Source organism: Rhinatrema bivittatum, chromosome 1 (assembly GCF_901001135.1).
Source record: "Rhinatrema bivittatum chromosome 1, aRhiBiv1.1, whole genome shotgun sequence".
Lineage (NCBI taxonomy): Eukaryota > Metazoa > Chordata > Amphibia > Gymnophiona > Rhinatrematidae > Rhinatrema > Rhinatrema bivittatum.
This window is the reverse complement of record NC_042615.1, coordinates 514,061,769-514,080,876: the sequence shown is the minus strand read 5'-3', so window position 1 is coordinate 514,080,876 and position 19,108 is coordinate 514,061,769.

Sequence of the window (19,108 nt, the reverse complement as noted above, 5' to 3'; positions counted from 1 at the left end):
ACAAGACTTGCCAAAAGTCCAGCGGGGGTCCGGAACGACCTCCTGCGTCGAATCGTTTTTGTCTATGGCCGCCGCCATTTTGCGGCGGCCATTTTGCAAAATGGCGCCGGCTGAAGACAAAAGGATTCAATTGAGGGGGCCGTTCCGGACCGCCGCCGTTCTGGACCACCAGGTAATTTAAAGCATTTGGGGGGGGGTTCGGGAGGGGGGGGATTTAATTTAAAGGGTCGGGGGTGGGTTTTAGGGGGTTTTAGTTTGCCGGTTTTCCTGCCCTCCCCCTTCCCCCGATTTACGATTTTTTAACGATAAATCGGGGGAATTGGTATTGTATCGTGGCCCTAACGATTTTTGACGATTTAAAATATATCGGACGATATTTTAAATCGTCAAAAAACGATTCACATCCCTATTGGCTCCTTTGTGAGTTAGTGCAGTCAATGGAGCAACTAATTGAGAGTAATGAGGAATGAAGTGTCTATAAAAATTGGCAAAACCCAAAAATCGTTGTAGGGAGCACAGACCGGAAGGCTGGGGCCATTTCTGGATGCAGGCCACTTTATCCGGATCCATTTGGAACCTGGTATTGGAGATAATGTATCCTAAAAAAGGCAAGGAGTCCGCTTCAAAACTACATTTTTCCAATTTTACACAGAGCTTGTGGGCTCGCAAGCGTTGTAGTACTTGTTGGACATCACCGCAGTGAGATTGCAGATCTCGGGAAAATATCAACACATCATCCAGATAGACTACTACTTTATTATATAATAGATCCTGAAAATTTTCATTCATCATGGACTGAAAGACTGCAGGTGCGTTACACAGTCCGAAAGGCATTACTAAATATTCAAAATGTCCATCCCGAGTATTAAACACTAGAGATGTGAATCATGTGATCGATCGTCTTAACGATCGATTTTGGCTGGGGGGGGAGGGAATCGGATCGTCGTGGTTTTGTTTTTTAAAATATCGTGTAAATCATAAATCGGGGGAGGGCGGGAAAACCGGCACACTAAAACAACCCTAAAATCCACCCCGACCCTTTAAAATAAATCCCCCACCCTCCCGAACCCCCCCAAAATGTCTTAAATTACCTGGGGTCCAGTGGGGGGGTCCCGGTGTGATCTTCCACTCTCGGGCCACAGGTGAGTGCTACCTTTGCCCTGTCATATGCAATACTTGCAAAAATGGCGCAATACTTGCAAAAATGGCGCCGGCCGTACGGCCATATTGCCATATTGCAAAATGGCGCCGGCCGTATGGCCGTATGGCTGGCGCCATTTTTCATTATGGCAACACGATTTGAGTGCAGGAGGTCGTTCCCGGACCCCCGCTGGACTTTTGGCAAGTCTTGTGGGGGTCAGGAGGCCCCCCCCAAGCTGGCCAAAAGTCCCTGGGGGTCCAGCGGGGGTCCAGGAGCGATCTCCTACGCTCGTGACGTCGGGGGACAGGAACCAAAATGGCACCAGCGCTACCTTTGCCCTGTCATATGACAGGGCAAAGGTAGCGCCGGCGCCATTTCTATCAACGCACCCGTGGCCCGAGAGTGGAAGATCACACCAGGACCCCCCCCACTGGACCCCAGGTAATTTAAGACATTTTGGGGGGGGTTCGGGAGGGTGGGGGATTTATTTTAAAGGGTCAGGGTGGGTTTTAGGGTTGTTTTAGTGTGCCGGTTTTCCCGCCCTCCCCTTCCCCTCCCCCTTCCCCCAATTTACGATTTTTGATGATAAATCGGGGGAATTCCTATTATATATCGCCTCTAACGATTTTTGACGATTTAAAATATATCGGACGATATTTTAAATTGTCAAAAAACGATTCACATCCCTATTAAACACAGTCTTCCATTCGTTACCCGGCCTGATGCGGACTAAGTTATACGCCCCTCGTAGATCAAGTTTCGTAAACACTTGGGCACCCTGTAACCGGTCCAGTAATTCAGGAGTGAGAGGCAATGGGTAGCGATCTTTCCTGGTTATGGGATTTAATCCTCGATAATCTATACAAGGCCATAGTGTACCATCTTTCTTGGCCACAAAGAAAAAACCAGCTCCAGCTGGTGAAGTAGATGGGCGAATGAATCCCTGGTCTAAATTCTCCTGGATATATTGGGCCATGGCCTGAGTTTCAGGGAGAGATAACAATATACCCTTCCCCGAGGAGGTATAGTCCTGGGAAGCAGGTTGATGGCACAATCAAATTGTCTATGTTCAGGAAGAATTTCTGCATTTTCTTTTGAAAATACATCAGTGAAACTGGCATATTGTGAAGGGAGGTCTCCTGAGGTGGTAGAAAGACATACAGTAAGAGGACGTGTCACTGGAAGAAGGTATTGCTATTGACAATGTGAGCTCCATTTGGTTAACTGAAGTGTTTCCCAGTTAATCACAGGGGAATGTTTTTGGAGCCAAGGCATTCCTAAAATGACCGGATGAACGGCTTTGACAATGATGTGAAGAGAAATCTCTTCCATATGTAGTATACCAGTCCTTAGGCGCAGTGGAACAGTAGTCTGAAGGATTCGTCCAGGGAGTAGATCTCCGGCCATTGAAGAAAGTATCAAAGGTGTATCTCGCGGCATGGTAGGTAGACCAAGGTGTTCGACCAGATTACTCAATGAAATTTCCCCCTGCCCCGGAATCCAGAAGGGCTAATGTCGAGAATTCTTGCTGGTTTTTTATTATCGCTACGGGAAGGATGAGCTGAGGAGCAGAGCCGGTTCAACCTAGAACCATCTCCCCTGTTGGTTCTAGGCTCTGGAGTTTCCCCCTTTCTCAGGACAATTGGCCAAAAAATGTCTTTTGCCAGTACAGTATAAACATAAACCTTGGATTCGGCGATGCCGTCATTCTTCAGTCGTTAAAGGACTCCTCCCTAGTTGTCTTGGTTCTTCCGGCTGAGGGTTCGTAGCCATTGGCTGAGAACCCATCAGAGGCCAAGAGAAGGAGGGTGCAAGAGTGATTTGTCTACGTGGTCCGCGCAATTCTCTGGCACGTTGCTGAAGGCGTCAATCAATTTTGCATGCTAGATCAATTAAATCATCCAAAGAGTCAGGGAGATCTCGAGCAGCAAACTCATCTTTGATGAGGGTGGCTAGTCCTTCCAAAAAAATACTTCGTAAACTGTCCTCTCGCCAATTCAATTCAGTAGCCATTGTCCAAAATTCAATGGCGTAATCGGATAACGTACGACTACCTTGGTGTAAATGAAGAATGTCTGACCCGGTGGCCGCCAAACGCCCAGGATCATCAAAGGTGTGTTTAAAAACTTGGAGAAAACATTGAAGGTCCTGAAGAATGGGATCTCCTCTTTCCCATAATGGAGATGCCCAGGCTAGAGCCTTGCCATCTAACAAGGACAGTATAAAGGGGGTTTTACCTGTATCTGAAGGAAACTGTGTGGGTTGCAGTGAAAAGTGCATTGAGCATTGGTTAAGAAAACCTTGGCATTGTCCTAGATCACCTGCATACCGGGGAGGGGCCAGTAGCCGCACAGGAGAGGTATTGTGTGCCGGAACAGTAGGTAGTCCACGGGAGGGCCCAGAAGTGTCTAGCTGAGAGTTCAGACGTTGCAGAGATGCCACCAGGAAGTACAGGCATTGTTGCTGCTACTGTATCTTTAATGCTAGGCCTGGAATAGCCTGCAGACTGGAGAGGTCTATCGGGTTCATGGCCTTGCAAACTGTTACGATTCAATGAATCGGTGAGCCCTTGGGCCGCAATGACAAGGTAAAAAGGCTTACCGTGGTTCCTCGGCGGCAGAGATGAACCTCAGAGCTGGCAGCCGGAGTTACCAGCAGGGCAGTGGTATAGACAGTCCGGAGTCGAGGCAGGCAGCAAAGAGACAAAGTCCAGTATCCAAAGTAGGGTCAGAGGCAGGAGGCAGGAAAGGCAAAGTCCAGTATCCAAAGCAGAGTCAGAGGCAGGCGGCAGGCAAGGCAAAGTCCAGTATCCAAAGCAGGGTCAGAGGCAGGCGGCAGGCAAGGCAGAGTCCAGTATCCAAAGCAGGGTCAGAGGCAGGCGGCAGGCAAGGCAAAGTCCAGTATCCAAAGCAGGGTCAGAGGCAGGCGGCAGGCAAGGCAGAGTCCAGTATCCAAAGCAGAAATCAACGCAAGCAAGGCAGGAGATACACCAAGCTGGACCTAATACAAGGCACTGGCAATCCTTCAGAAGCCTTCTTATATAATCCTGGGTGAGGAAGTGGTTCCTGGGAGCCTGAAACTACTTCCTGTTGCTGCTCCTATAAGTGGGAGGAGGAGCCAAGCGCCTGTGTCAGATTGGGGCTAAGGCTGCCCCTGCGGGAGCCATGCTGCTAGCTCCCTGCTGCCTTAGCCGATGATGAGGATTGTGCAGAGTATCGAAGAGACCAGCCTCTGCCACTGACAGATGGAATCGAGTACAGGGAAAGCCAACACGGGTCTTCACAGTGAGAGGGGAGGGGAGAGAAGGGAAGGGGAACTGAGCTGAATGAGGGGAAGGGGAATGGGAAAAACGAGAAGTTCTCTCTCACTTTCCCTTCCCTTTGCTGCCAGTGCCTGGCCTCTCCTCCTTCCCATGTTCTTTCTCCTGCCTGTGGGAGGATGGGAACCCAGCAGGCAATTCTTTTCTGTGGCACTGCCACTCTATGGCCCATGGGGAAGTGGGAACCTCATGAGCAATCATCTCCAGTGTTGCTGCTGGCTCCTTGTTTCCTTCCCACAGGGGGTGGGGACCCCATGGGCATGTCATCAAAACAGTGCTGCTGTGGCTTCTTTCTTCCAGCAGAGCTTCATCACTGATCAGCCTGAAGGCAGGGTGAAGCAGCCGCAGATGGAGAATTTTAAGGGGTACTTTTTGCTGCCTCAACATTTTGCCACCTGAGGCAGCCACCTCACTCTGCCTCATGATAGAACCACCCCTGTTAATAGCTAAGCACTAACCCTCAACATAAATAAAATAGGTTCCAAATACCTAAAATGATTCTTCTCCATATTTCCCCATTATCTTCTTAAAGAGAAAGATACAACAAACTTCCAGAAGAGAAACAGTCCCTTGAGATAAATTGAACTATACTTCAAAGATGTGGGACCACCAGGAATATATCCTAAAATAACATCACATCAGTAAAGACAATTTCTGGAAAGGACAGAAAAGGGTTTACAGTGGGCGCTCTACCATTGACCAAAAACATGCACATTCAAAAAAGGAATTGGTTCTTCCTTCATACCTCTGATAGACTGGATCATGGGGAAACAAAACTTTTTGTCTCAAACCTTTCCATGACTCATACAAGTTACTCAAGCCATTTTTAAGAGGGGGTAATGACGGCAATTGCTCCAGGCCTCACACATGGACAGGGGCCACCTCAATTTTGATTTACAAAAAAAAAAACAGACTTGATAGATGGCTCCACTTAGCATGATGTTGTGAAAAGAGTGAGACAATTGTGGGGGAACGGGCAGCATGTGCAGGGCTCGACGCATGCAAGTTGCACAAATGTGAACCCCCTTGCACGCGCCGACCCCAGATTTTATAAGATACGTGCGGCTACGCGATTATCTTATAAAATCTACCCCAAAGCCTTTTAGATAGAGAAAAAGTCATACTGGTGGTTTGGAGGAGCATAGATCATCCTTCCTTTTGGCAATGGCGCAATGTGTTGCATAGCATAGCACAATGCAGATAGAAAGCCTTCCTTGTGGAACTTTCTTCTGACATTGGCAATAGTTCTTTCAAGTTTGGGATTTGTACCTTTAGCAGTTCCCACCCAGGGCTCTGAACGACATTTTACATTATATGTAGTATACATGTTGACATTGATCCATGATCTGATATTATATCATGTGATTTTGTCCTCATTTTCCATGAGAAGAGTGTTTTCAGTGTTGTGCTTATTTGTGGCTCCATCACGTTATTGTTATTCTGGGATATCAATAGGAGGAGAGAGAGGGGAGGTTGGGGCTTGGGATGAGTTCATAAGGGGTCTGGAATAGAGTTTCTATACTTATTTTATTCATAATATGATATTGTTCTTGATGGCCTGGGTACATAAGAAACAAATGTATGCCAGGTATTTATTTGTGTATGTCTTTCTTGTTGTTTAATAAAATAAAGTGTTTCCTAAATTAAAAATATTATATTATAATTCATAATCTGTAAGTAAACACAATTGTGACCTTAGTCCCAAAAATGTGACCCTTAGGTCAATATAGATATGATTCTTAACCTCCATCAGAAGCAAGCTTTAACTTCTACCCAACCAATTAGTAATCTTTATTATGTTAAACAGTAGAATTAGAAAAAGGAGTGTGTGCCTTTAAGCCAGGACGATGACATCCACAGACAGACTCTCAACCAATGCAGAATAAGTGACCACAAATTAGAAATAGAAACACGCAAACAAAAAGTGATATAGAAAACCCAAGAAGCCAAACTTATAGGGCTTGATTTATTATGCTTTGTACCATAAATACAAAATGGGATGAAAAGCCTTGATCAATTGTGGCCTAAGAAGTGCAATATCAGAGAAATAGGAACAGAACTGCATTTCCTCTTATGTGAAATACAAAGAGGCCGATATTCAAACACTACTTAGCTGGATAAGTAGAACTTTTCCAGCTAAGCGATGGCTGCTGAATATCCAGCTATGTTCAGCGGTTGCCATTAGCCAGATAAATCACTTATCCAGCTAAGTAGTTAGCCGGATAATTCAGGAGGTGAGAATGGATAGATTAGAGCAGATTAGCCAGATAAATCTTATCAGGCTAACTTATTTAAAAGGATATGTTTCTATATTAGCCCCAAAGATATCAAAAGATGCACATACCCAAAGCTGCAATATTCCATTTACTAAACTGAAAATGAAACACTGTATTCTACCTTTGTTGTTTGGACATTTTATTTTTCTAATCACTTCGGTCATCTCTTTTTCTGTTCTCCATTGGTTAGTCTCCTAACTCCTTTTTCAGAGTCTCCTGTCCATTTTCTATTTCTTCCCCTCTCCTTCTGTCTTCTTCAGTTCCTCCATTACATCTCCCTCTGACATTGATCCATTCCTTAATCTCATTTTTCTCCAGCTCTCTCTTTAATTATAAATTTATAGCAAGCTTTTACCCTTTCTTCTCCCTCTCCATGTCCCAACCATACACCTTTTCTCTATTGCTTCTTTATGCCTTCTATCTCTTCACTGAATTGCTCCCTTTACCATCTGCAGTTATCGATCTCCCTTGTCCTATCCCTCAATAGCCACCTCCATTATTGCTCTCTTAAACTCCACTCTCCTCCCAAATCATCCTCCCCTACCCTTCCCTCACCTTCCAACCTCCTCCTCCCCCTCTCTCTGCCTTCCACTCTGCTTCTCCTCCCTTCCCTCATCTCCTACTGCCCAGGAGGGAAGGGTTAGGTTGGCCTTCATAGTTGGTGATTCGATTATTAGGAAAATAGATAGCTGGGTGGCTGGTGGGCATGAGGATTGCCTGGTAACATGCCTACCTGGTGCGAAGGTGGCGGACCTCACGCGTCACCTAGATAGGATTTTAGACAGTGCTGGGGAGGAGCCGGATGTCATGGTACATGTGGGCACCAACAACATAGGAAAATATGGGAGGGAGGTTCTGGAAGCCAAATTTAGGCTCTTAGGTAGAAAGCTTAAATCCAGAACCTCCAGGGTAGCATTCTCTGAAATGCTCCCTGTTCCACGTGCAGGTCACCAGAGGCAGGCAGAGCTCCGGAGTCTCAATGCGTGGATGAGACGATGGTGCAAGGAAGAGGGATTCAGTTTTGTTAGGAACTGGGGAACCTTTTGGGGAAGGGGGAGTCTCTTCCGAAGGGATGGGCTCCACCTTAACCAGGGTGGAACCAGACTGCTGGCGCTAACCTTTAAAAAGGAGATAGAGCTGCTTTTAAACTAGAACAAAGGGGAAAGCCGACAGTCGCTCAGCATCGCATGGTTCGGAGAGAGGTATCTTCAAAGGATACTAATGATGCATTAGAATTAGGGCATCCCAACAGTGAGGTTCCAATAATTAGAAAAGTAGTCCAAGTGCCTGTAACTAAAAACTCACCTGAGCTAAAAAATTCTAACTTATCCCTATCAATTAAAAAGCAGAATGAAAATACAAACAAAAAACAAACTTTGAAATGTTTGTATGCTAATGCCAGAAGTCTAAGAAGTAAGATGGGAGAATTAGAATGTATAGCAGTGAATGATGACATAGACTTAATTGGCATCTCAGAGACATGGTGGAAAGAGGATAACCAATGGGACAGTGCTATACTGGGGTACACATTATATCGCAATGACAGAGAGGAGCACTCGGGAGGAGGTGTGGCGCTTTATGTCCGGGATGGCATAGAGTCCAACAGGATAAACATCCTGCATGAGACTAAATACAAAATTGAATCTTTATGGATAGAAATCCCTTATGTGTCGGGGAAGACTATAGTGATAGGGGTATACTACCGTCCACCTGGTCAAGATGGTGAGACGGACAGTGAAATGCTAAGAGAAATTAGGGAAGCTAACCAAATTGGTAGTGCAGTAATAATGGGAGACTTCAATTACCACACACACAAAAAGAGTCAGTGGTAAACCACAAAAATAATCTAATAGCAAAAATTGTGGAAACCAAAATAATTTAAATTGTAGTCTAAGAAGGTGTCAGCAAGCCTGACGTTATATGTCCTTATCATAGGCACTAACCGGTCTTCTCAATCATCCACCTTCATCATTCTTTAATACTTCAAAAAAAATTTTTATAGAGATTTTATAGCTTTTAATTAAAATAGTCCTCCATCCAAGGACATCGGGATGACTCAGACTCTTAGCAATCAAACATTCTTATCGCCATACACAGGCCGGTGTTTCGCTAGCTCAGCTTCATCAGCTTCATCAGGGGCACTTAAAAAATGTTGTAGCAAGAGTCCTCATTTTCCCCTTGGATAAAACGGCCCTGCAGCCCAATAAAAACAATCAAGTAGTATAACCCTTGCCTCAATGTTTGATGGCAAGTTTTCCCTCATCTCTCTCCTTGCTGAAAAGTGGACTCGGTAAAACCTGAGGATCTAGATGGCACAACAGACTATGGTTAAAAGGTGAGGTAAAAGAGGCTATTTTAGCCAAAAAATCATCCTTCAAAAATTGGAAGAAGGATCCATCTGAAGAAAATAGGATAAAACATAAGCATTGTCAAGTTAAGTGTAAAACATTGATAAGACAGGCGAAGAGAGAATTTGAATTGAAGTTGGCCATAGAGGCAAAAACTCATAATAAAAACTTTTTAAAATATATCCAAAGCAAGAAACCTGTGAAGGAGTCGGTTGGACCATTAGATGACAGAGGGGTTAAAGGGGCTCTTAGGAAAGATAAGGCCATTGCAGAAAGACTAAATTAATTCTTTGCTTCCGTGTTTACTAATGAGGATGTTGGGGAGATACCAGTTCCGGAGATGGTTTTCAGGGGTGATGAGTCAGACGAACTGAATGAAATCACTGTGAACCTGGAAGATGTAGTAGGCCAGATTGACAAACTAAAGAGTAGCAAATCACCTGGACCGGATGACATGCATCCTAGAGTACTGAAGGAACTAAAAAATGAAATTTCTAATCTATTAGTTAAAATTTGTAACCTATCATTAAAATCATCCATTGTATCTGAAGACTGGAGGGTGGCCAATGTATCCCCAATATTTAAAAAAGGCTCCAGGGGCGATCCGGGTAACTATAGACCAGTGAGCCTGACTTCAGTGCCGGGAAAAATAGTGGAAACTATTCTCAAGATCAAAATCGTAGAGCATATAGAAAGACATGGTTTAATGGAACACAGTCAACATGGATTTACCCAAGGGAAGTCTTGCCTAACAAATCTGCTTCATTTTTTTTAAGGGGTTAATAAACATGTGGATAAAGGTGAATCGGTAAATGTAGTGTATTTTGATTTTCAGAAGGCGTTTGACAAAGTCCCTCATGAGAGGCTTCTAAGAAAACTAAAAAGTCATGGGATAGGAGGCGATGTCCTTTCGTGGATTACAAACTGGTTAAAAGACAGGAAACAGAGAGTAGGATTAAATGGTCAATTTTCTCAATGGAAAAGGGTAAACAGTGGAGTGCCTCAGGGATCTGTACTTGGACCGGTACTTTTCAATATATATATAAATGATCTGGAAAGGAATACGATGAGTGAGGTTATCAAATTTGCAGTCAAAAAAGCAAACAGAATGTTAGGAATTATTAGGAAGGGAATGGTTAATAAAACAGAAAATGTCATGTTGCCTCTATATCGCTCCATGGTGAGACCGCACCTTGAATACTGTGTACAATTCTGGTTGCCGCATCTCAAAAAAGATATAGTTGCGATGGAGAAGGTACAGAGAAGGGCAATCAAAATGATAAAGGGGATGGAACAGCTCCCCTATGAGGAAAGGCTGAAGAGGTTAGGGCTGTTCAGCTTGGAGAAGAGACGGCTGAGGGGGGATATGATAAAGGTCTTTAAGATCATGAGAGGTCTTGAACGATTAGATGTGAATCGGTTATTTCCACTTTCAAATAACAGAAGGACTTGGGGGCATTCCATGAAGTTAGCAAGTAGCACATTTAAGACTAATCGGAGAAAATTATTTTTCACTCAACACAAATAAAGCTCTGGAATTTGTTGCAGAGGATGTGGTTAGTGCAGTTAGTGTAGCTGGGTTCAAAAAAGGTTTGGATAGTTCTTGGAGGAGAAGTCCATTAACAGCTATTAATCAAGTTGACTTAGGGAATAGCTACTGCTATTAATTGCATCAGTAGCATGGGATCTTCTTAGTGTTTGGGTAATTGCCAGGTTCTTGTGGCCTGGTTTGGCCTCTGTTGGAAACAGGATGCTGGGCTTGGTGGACCCTTGGTCTGACCCAGCATGGCAATTTCTTATGTTCTTAGACTACAAAGAAAGTGCTGAGACCCTCATCACACTTAATCCTTTCATAGAAATGTGCTGAAATCAAGGAGAAAGTAGAAAGGTGGTTATTTGTTTACGCATGATAGGGAATCTTCCTCTTATTGAGACTGAGCTGTGCCCAGATAAAAAGGGAGAGTACACTGGGGTTAGATGACTTCCTCTCAAATATGCTGATCCCTCTCTGCAAGCCAGCAGAAATGCAGGAAAGAGTGCTCACATCACCTAATGTCCTCTCACAAAGTATCCTCTCATTTCTTTCCCACCTTCTTCCAATGACTCATTTCTATTTTTCACGTATCTGGAGACACCACATTCAACAGGAAGACAAAAACATCTTAAATTATACATACGTACTGCCTAATTACTAGGGGAAGGAGGGTACTGGGGGGAGGAGGTTTCAAGTGATGACATAGGTTCTGGGGATGAGAAATTGCATTCAAGAGGAAGACAGAAAGACCTTACAATTTGCAAACTTCTTGGTTCCCTAGAGAGGGGTGGTGGTGGTTGGTTGGGGGGGGGGGGGGGGGGGGGAGGTTGCAGAGGGGAGGTGGTTTCAAGTGATGTCCCACATTCTGTAGATACACTATAAAGGTGAACAGCTTCCTATTGTCTTGCCAGTGATCTATGTCCTACAACAGGAAGCTGGTTTCTCTTCTACTTAACATTTTAGCAGCTCAGTCATGATTCTCACTTCAAGGACCTGATGGGCTCCAACTCTGTTCTGGACTCGGAGATCCTTGGCTGGACGGCACACTGAAAGGAGGACAGGAAGCGGAACACATAGGCATGGTAAGAGGCTCTTCAGAATCTTCTCACTTTACTGATGATTATTCAGGCATAGCGGTGCAGTGTGACTTGTATATCAAAGCAGAACTGGAGGCAGACATGTCAACCTCAAGGAGGTAATGGCACAGGCTAGAGATTTTCCATGGTCCCTAAATTTGTCCTCAAAAGGAGAAATGCATTTTACTCAGGTCCTCAGATTATCAACTTTCTTGTTTGCTGGCTCTAGCACTTTCCTTTTTCGGTATTATTATTTAGGTGTTTATTTTTTTATTTATAGGTCTTTCTTTTTGCCTAAACTAATTTTATTACTTGTGAAACATCAACAAAAAGTAAACCATTGGTGATAACAATATTCAAATCGAAATAAGATCTTCATTGCATTGCTGGTGTTTTTAACAGACCATCATCATAAAATATGATTTGGGGGATCTATGATTAAACAATTTATTTATTTATTTATTTATTTTTAGATTTTTATATACCGGTGTTCCTATATGAAATAAAGATCACATCGGTTTACATTGAAACAGAACATGAAAATTGCCAAAAGGCATTACATAGAACAAGGTTATGAAACTTGGAACAGTGTACATAAGTTCAAAATTTAACAATAACGTTGTAACATTGATGACCAAAAGATAAAGGAGAAAAAAAAAAAAAAAAAGACTTAAACAATTAAGTTGACAGGTCTTATTGAGCATAAAAATTATAACGTATAAGTGAGAAAGTCTCAAAAACAATTGAGCATTAAGTTTTGGAGTAAAGTGATTTACAGGCTCTGTGTGAGTAAAATCACAATGCCCAGTTTCTCACATTGCTCGTTATGATGATGGTCTCCTAAAAACACCAGTGGATGTAATGAAGATCTTATTTTGATGTAGATATTGTTATCACCAGTGGTTTGCTCGTTGTTATTTTAGTGAATACCATTTTGCTCTGGGTTAATTGTATATAATGTGTTACATTTGTCTTTTTAAAATCACCTTTCCCTAACTGTACTCTTCAACTCTGTGTACTGCATTTATGCTTTACTTATGTCAGTGTGATGTTTACCTAAGTTTTGGGTGAAGATTCGCTCTAAGCTATCTGTGCTGTATTTATGCCTTCCACCTGTCAATGTGATGCCTGAATTGGGTGCTGATGAAGATTCGGTCTTCAGCTGACGGAGTTGCATTCATGCTTTGCATGTGTCGGTATAATGTTACTTAGGGTTCTGATGAAAATCCATCTATTGCCTCTTCATTCTGCATCCTTGATTTACATATATCAGCCTGATGGACCTCTGCCCTCCAGCTGGCCATGTTATAATCATACTTTACATGCCCCAGTGGTGATGCCAGCATGAGGTTCTGGCAGAGATGTAATTTTTAACTCTCCATGTTGTATTCTTGCTTTATGGGGACAATTTTGAAATATCCCATGCACTTGTAAAGCATGCAGGCACTTATAGCAAGCATATTTTAATTTTCAAAGAGAAAACATGTGGGTACTTTTCTGCTGGAACATTAGTATAAAGTGCACGCAATAAAAGTAGCTGAATGCTTTGCACTTGCTCTTCTGTGAGAATGTTACATGCATACGCTATTTTCTTCCCCTGACCTAAACATGACTCACAACTCATTCTCATATCCCATTTAAATTATGCAGGATACAGAGGACCATGTGTGCTCTCAGCCAGCTATATGGACAGCAATTTTTAGACAAGTCATTTTACCCTGCTAGATCACTAGTATCACTATTTACCTAAGTGAATGACTTTGAAAATTGTCTTCTCTCTGTTTTTGTGTGCTGAGTCTTTGATAAAGAGCTGTCCATGCTGTATTCATGCTGTACATATATGTGTGCTATCTGCATGAACGTCTGAAGAATTTATTTATTTAGTATTCATATTTATAAAGCGCCCCTTCAACAAGGGCTCTGGGAGGGGGGCAGCATAATATATAGCATATAGTATAATTAATCACATAAAATTACACAACAACATGCAACATAAATTTAAATAATTGACATAACATTACGTAGTTAAAACCTAAAAAAAAAAACCCACAGCAGCATCAAGTCAAACACAGAAAGATGTTCAATTGAACTAAAGGAACAGCAATGGAAGAGTCGGCTTTACAAATTTTCTGTGCTGAATTAATGACTTTCTTGTATTAATGTATTGTGTCCATGAGAATCTGATGAGGATCTGCTCTTCAGCTGTCCGTGCTGTATTCATGCTTTATGTTTATCAGTTTCATTCCTGTACATTCTGTTCTAACAAAGATACACTCTTCAGCTATCTGTATTGCTTTTATGTTTTATGTGCATCAGTGTGACAGTTACATGGGGTGCTCATGAAGATCTTGTTCTTAAGCTGTCCATGCTGTATTATGCTTTACATCCATCACTATGCTCTGTAGATGTCTACGCTGTATTCATGATTTATCTGTATCTGTAACATATAACTATACAACTTTATCATCTTCTAGACACTCTTAAATACAGAAACCTAATATTTTAATATGTGAAAAAGACCATCATATATAGAGACACTAGAAACTGTATTTCACATGTAGCTCAATGAGGTTATAATCTTCATTATTTAACCCTCTTGGTGAAAATGAAGGCATTATATATATAGAAGCATAACTTACTGCCTGATTCACTTTATTTTCATTTTGTGTTTATGGGAAAATACCTTGATGTATCAGGCCCTTAGCTTGTAATCCAAATGAGCAAGTGAACATGTCCCAACACGGGACCATGTTTTGATCAGCTCTGCTTCAGGGGGACTATATCATTGCTTCTGTTGAATACAAAGTTCATTTATAAGTTCTGGATCCTCATAGCATCTGTGTCACTTTCAGTGCCATATTTGTTCTAGAAAAGGAGACATATCATGATGCACTTAAAGCCATTGAAATGATCACATGATTACCAAGGTCACCGAGCATGTGGGATCTGTTCTTTTTAAGAACATAAGATTTGCCATATTGAGTCAGACCAAAGGTCCATCAAGCCCAGTATCTTGTTTCCAACAGTGGCCAATCCAGATCTCAAGAACCTGGCAGGATCTCAAAAAGTAAATAGATTCCATGCTAATTATCCCAAGCATAAGCTGTGGATTTCCCTAAGTCTAAGTCAGTGGAAGGGAGTGGACAGTGGAGTGCCTCAGGGATCTGTATTGGGACCCTTACTGTTCAATATATTTATAAATGATCTGGAAAGAAATACGACGAGTGAGATAATCAAATTTGCAGATGACACAAAATTGTTCAGAGTAGTTAAATCACAAGCAGATTGTGATAAATTGCAGGAAGACCTTGTGAGACTGGAAAATTGGGCATCCAAATGGCAGATGAAATTTAATGTGGATAAGTGCAAGGTGATGCATATAGGGAAAAATAACCCATGCTATAATTACACGATGCTGGGTTCCATATTAGGTGCTACAACCCAAGAAAGAGATCTAGGTGTCATAGTGGATAACACATTGAAATCGTCGGTTCAGTGTGCTGCGGCAGTCAAAAAAGCAAACAGAATGTTGGGAATTATTAGAAAAGGAATGATGAATAAAACGGAAAATGTCATAATGCCTCTGTATCGCTCCATGGTGAGACCGCACCTTGAATACTGTGTACAATTCTGGTCGCCGCATCTCAAAAAAGATATAATTGCGATGGAGAAGGTACAGAGAAGGGCTACCAAAATGATAAGGGGAATGGAACAACTCCCCTATGAGGAAAGACTAAAGAGGTTAGGACTTTTCAGCTTCGAGAAGAGACGACTGAGGGGGGATATGATAGAGGTGTTTAAAATCATGAGAGGTCTAGAACGGGTAGATGTGAATCGGTTATTTACTCTTTCGGATAGTAGAAAGACTAGGGGACACTCCATGAAGTTAGCATGGGGCACATTTAAAACTAATCGGAGAAAGTTCTTTTTTACTCAACGCACAATTAAACTCTGGAATTTGTTGCCAGAGGATGTGGTTAGTGCAGTTAGTATAGCTGTGTTTAAAAAAGGATTGGATAAGTTCTTGGAGGAGAAGTCCATTACCTGCTATTAAGTTCACTTAGAGAATAGCCACTGCCATTAGCAATGGTTACATGGAATAGACTTAGTTTTTGGGTACTTGCCAGGTTCTTATGGCTTGGATTGACCACTGTTGGAAACAGGATGCTGGGCTTGATGGACCCTTGGTCTGACCCAGTATGGCATTTTCTTATGTTCTTATGTTCTTACCTTAATAACTGTTTATGGACTTTACCCCCAGGAACTTGTCCAAAGTTTTTTTAAACCCAGTTATACTATCACCTTTCACTACACCTTCTGGCAATGAATTCCACTACTACTACTACTTAATATTTCTATAGCACTACTCAAGATACGTAGCACTGTACAAAAACACATGAGACAATCCTTCCTCAATACAGTTTACAATCTAATCAAGACAAACATACAGATCAAGAGATTTCCAGAGCTTAATTATAAAATGAGTGAGAAAATATTTCTTCTATTTTTTGAATGTATTACTTAATATTAGTAATTTCATTGCATTTCCTCTAGTCTTTGTACTTTTTAAAAGATAAACAACCAATTCTCATTCACCTGTTCCATTCTGCTAATTATTTCATAGATCTCTATCATATCTCCCCTCAGCCATCTCTTCTCCAAACTGAAGAGCCCTAACTTGTTTAGCCTTTGCTCATAGTGAACTTGTTCCATCCCTCTTATTATTTTGGTCGCCCTTCTTTGTACCTTTTCTAATTCTGCTATATCTTTTTTAAGATATGATAACCAGAACTGCACACAATACTTAAGATGTCGTCGCATCATTGAGCAACACAGAGGCAAAATGATATTCTTTGTTTTATTCCTTTCCTAATAATTTCTAGCATTCTGTTTGTTTTCTTGGCTGCCATTGCACACTGAGCAGAGGACTTCAACATATTATCCACGATTATACCTAAATCCTTTTCCTTAGTGGTGACTCCTAATTTGGAATCTTACATTGTGTAGCTGTAATTTAGATTGCTCTTCCCTAAGTTAATCACTTTGCAATTATCAATTTTAAATGCCATCTGACATTTGCAGTCTCTCATTCTCGCAAGGTTCTCTTGCAATTTCTCACAATCCTCTTATGATTTAACAATTTTGAATAATTTTGTGTCATCTGCAAATTGGTCATTTCACTCATTGTTCCCATTTCCAGGTTATTTCTATGTTAAAAAGCAGTGGTCCCAGAACAGATCCCTGGGGTTCTCCATTATTCTCCTTTTTCTATAGAGAAAATTGATCATTTAGCCCTACTCTCTGTTTTCTATATTTTAACCAGGTCCCAATCCACAATAAGACATTGTCTCCTCTCCCATGCTTTTTAATTTCCTCAGAAATATCTCATGAGGGACTTTGTCAAATGCTTTCTGGAAATCCAGATACACTATATGAATGGGTTCACGTTTATCCACATGTTAATTTACATCCTCAAAAAACGGTATTAGATTGGTTAGGCAAGACTTCAGTTGGCTAAATCCATGTTGGCTATGTCCCATTAAATTATGACTATCTATATGTTCCATAATTTTATTGCTTATGAGAGTTTCTACCATTTTTCCCCGCCACTGACATTGGGATCACAGATCTGTAGTTTCTTGGATCACCCCTGGAACCATTTTCAAAAAATGGTATTATATTGGTAGCCCTCCAATGTTATTTATTTATTTCTTTATTTATTTATTTATTTATTTTATTTTATTTTAGTTATTTATATTCTGCATTTCTGTAGGCATTTCCTATATCATTTCCATTTTCTATACCATTACCTTTAAATATCCAATCTTCTACTACCATAGATGATGCAAAACACAGATTACAAATTGCTAATAGTACGTCTGTAATTTCATTTTTTCAGTTCCTTCAACACTCTGGGATGTATATTTACTTATTTAAAACATTTATATTCCACCTATACACTGAACTAAGTGGATTATATAGAACATGCATAAAAGTAAACAACTATGTAAACACAGTTAAAACAATGAAAACAGTTAAAACAATGAAAACCGTAATTAAAACAAACAAATAAGCATAATAAAATAAATGCAATCCTTGAATCTGCTAAATTCTGCCAATACCATCAAGTCTAGGTGATTTGCCTTATTACATATTCCAGGTTCACTGGGGTTTGTTTCAATTTCTCTGAATCACCACCTTTAAATATATTTCCTGCATTTCTGGAGATACCCACATCTCCCTTATATCTTCTTCAGTAAAGACTGAAGCAAATAATTAATTTAGTCTCTCCACTCTAGCCTTGTCTTCCCTAAGTGCCTATTTTACCCCTTGATCATCTAATGGTCCACCTGACTCATTTGCAAGATTTTCCACTTCAAATGTACCTGAAATATTTTTATTATGAGTTTTTGCTTCTATGATAATCCTCCTTTTAAATTCTCTCTTTGCCTTTCTTATGAATGCTTAGCATCTAACTTGACACTAGTTATGCTATTCAAGTATTAGTACTAGTCAAGTATTTTTGAAAAATGTTCTTTTAACTATAATAGCCTCTCTCACCTCACCTTTTAACTATGCTGGTAGTCATTTTCCTTTCTTTATACCTTTTGTAATGCATAGATTACATTTGGTCTGGGCTTCTAAGATGGTATTTTAAAAAATGTCCATGCTTGCTATAAACTTTAACATTGGCAGCTGCTCCTTTCAGTTTTTCCTAACAATTTTCTCCATTTTATCATAGTCTCCCTTTTGAAAGTTAAATGTGACACATGCCAGGTTCCACTTTGGGAGTCACCATCCAGCAAAAGGATCTAGGCATCATCATTAATAATATGTTGAAAACCTCTACTCAGTGTGTGGCAGTGGCCAAGAAAGAAAACAGAATACTAGGAATTATTAGGAAAGGAATGGAGGATAAACAGAGAATATTATAATGCCTTTCTATTGCTTCCTGGTGCGATTGCACCTTGAGTATTTTGAGCAGTTCTGGTCGCCACATCTCAAAAAAGGCATAGCAGAATTAGAAAAGGTACAGAGAAGGGTGACCACAATGGTAAAGGGGATGGAACCATGCCCCTCTGAGTAAAGGCTAAAGAGATTAGGGCTCTTCACTTTAGAGAAGAGACGACTAGGGTAGATATGATAGAGGTCTATAAAATAATGAGTGGAATGTGTAAACGTGAATTGGTAGAGGACATTCAATGAAGTTACTAGGAGATACATTTAAGACAAATAGGAGAAACTATCTTTTTACTCATAGCATAATTAAACACTGAAATTAATTGCTGGAAGATGTGGTAAAAGCTGTTAATGTAGCAGATTTAAAAAAGGTTTAGACAAGTTCCATAAACCATTATTAAGATAGACATGGAGAAACCCATGGCTTGTCTCTGGGATAAACAGCATGGAATCT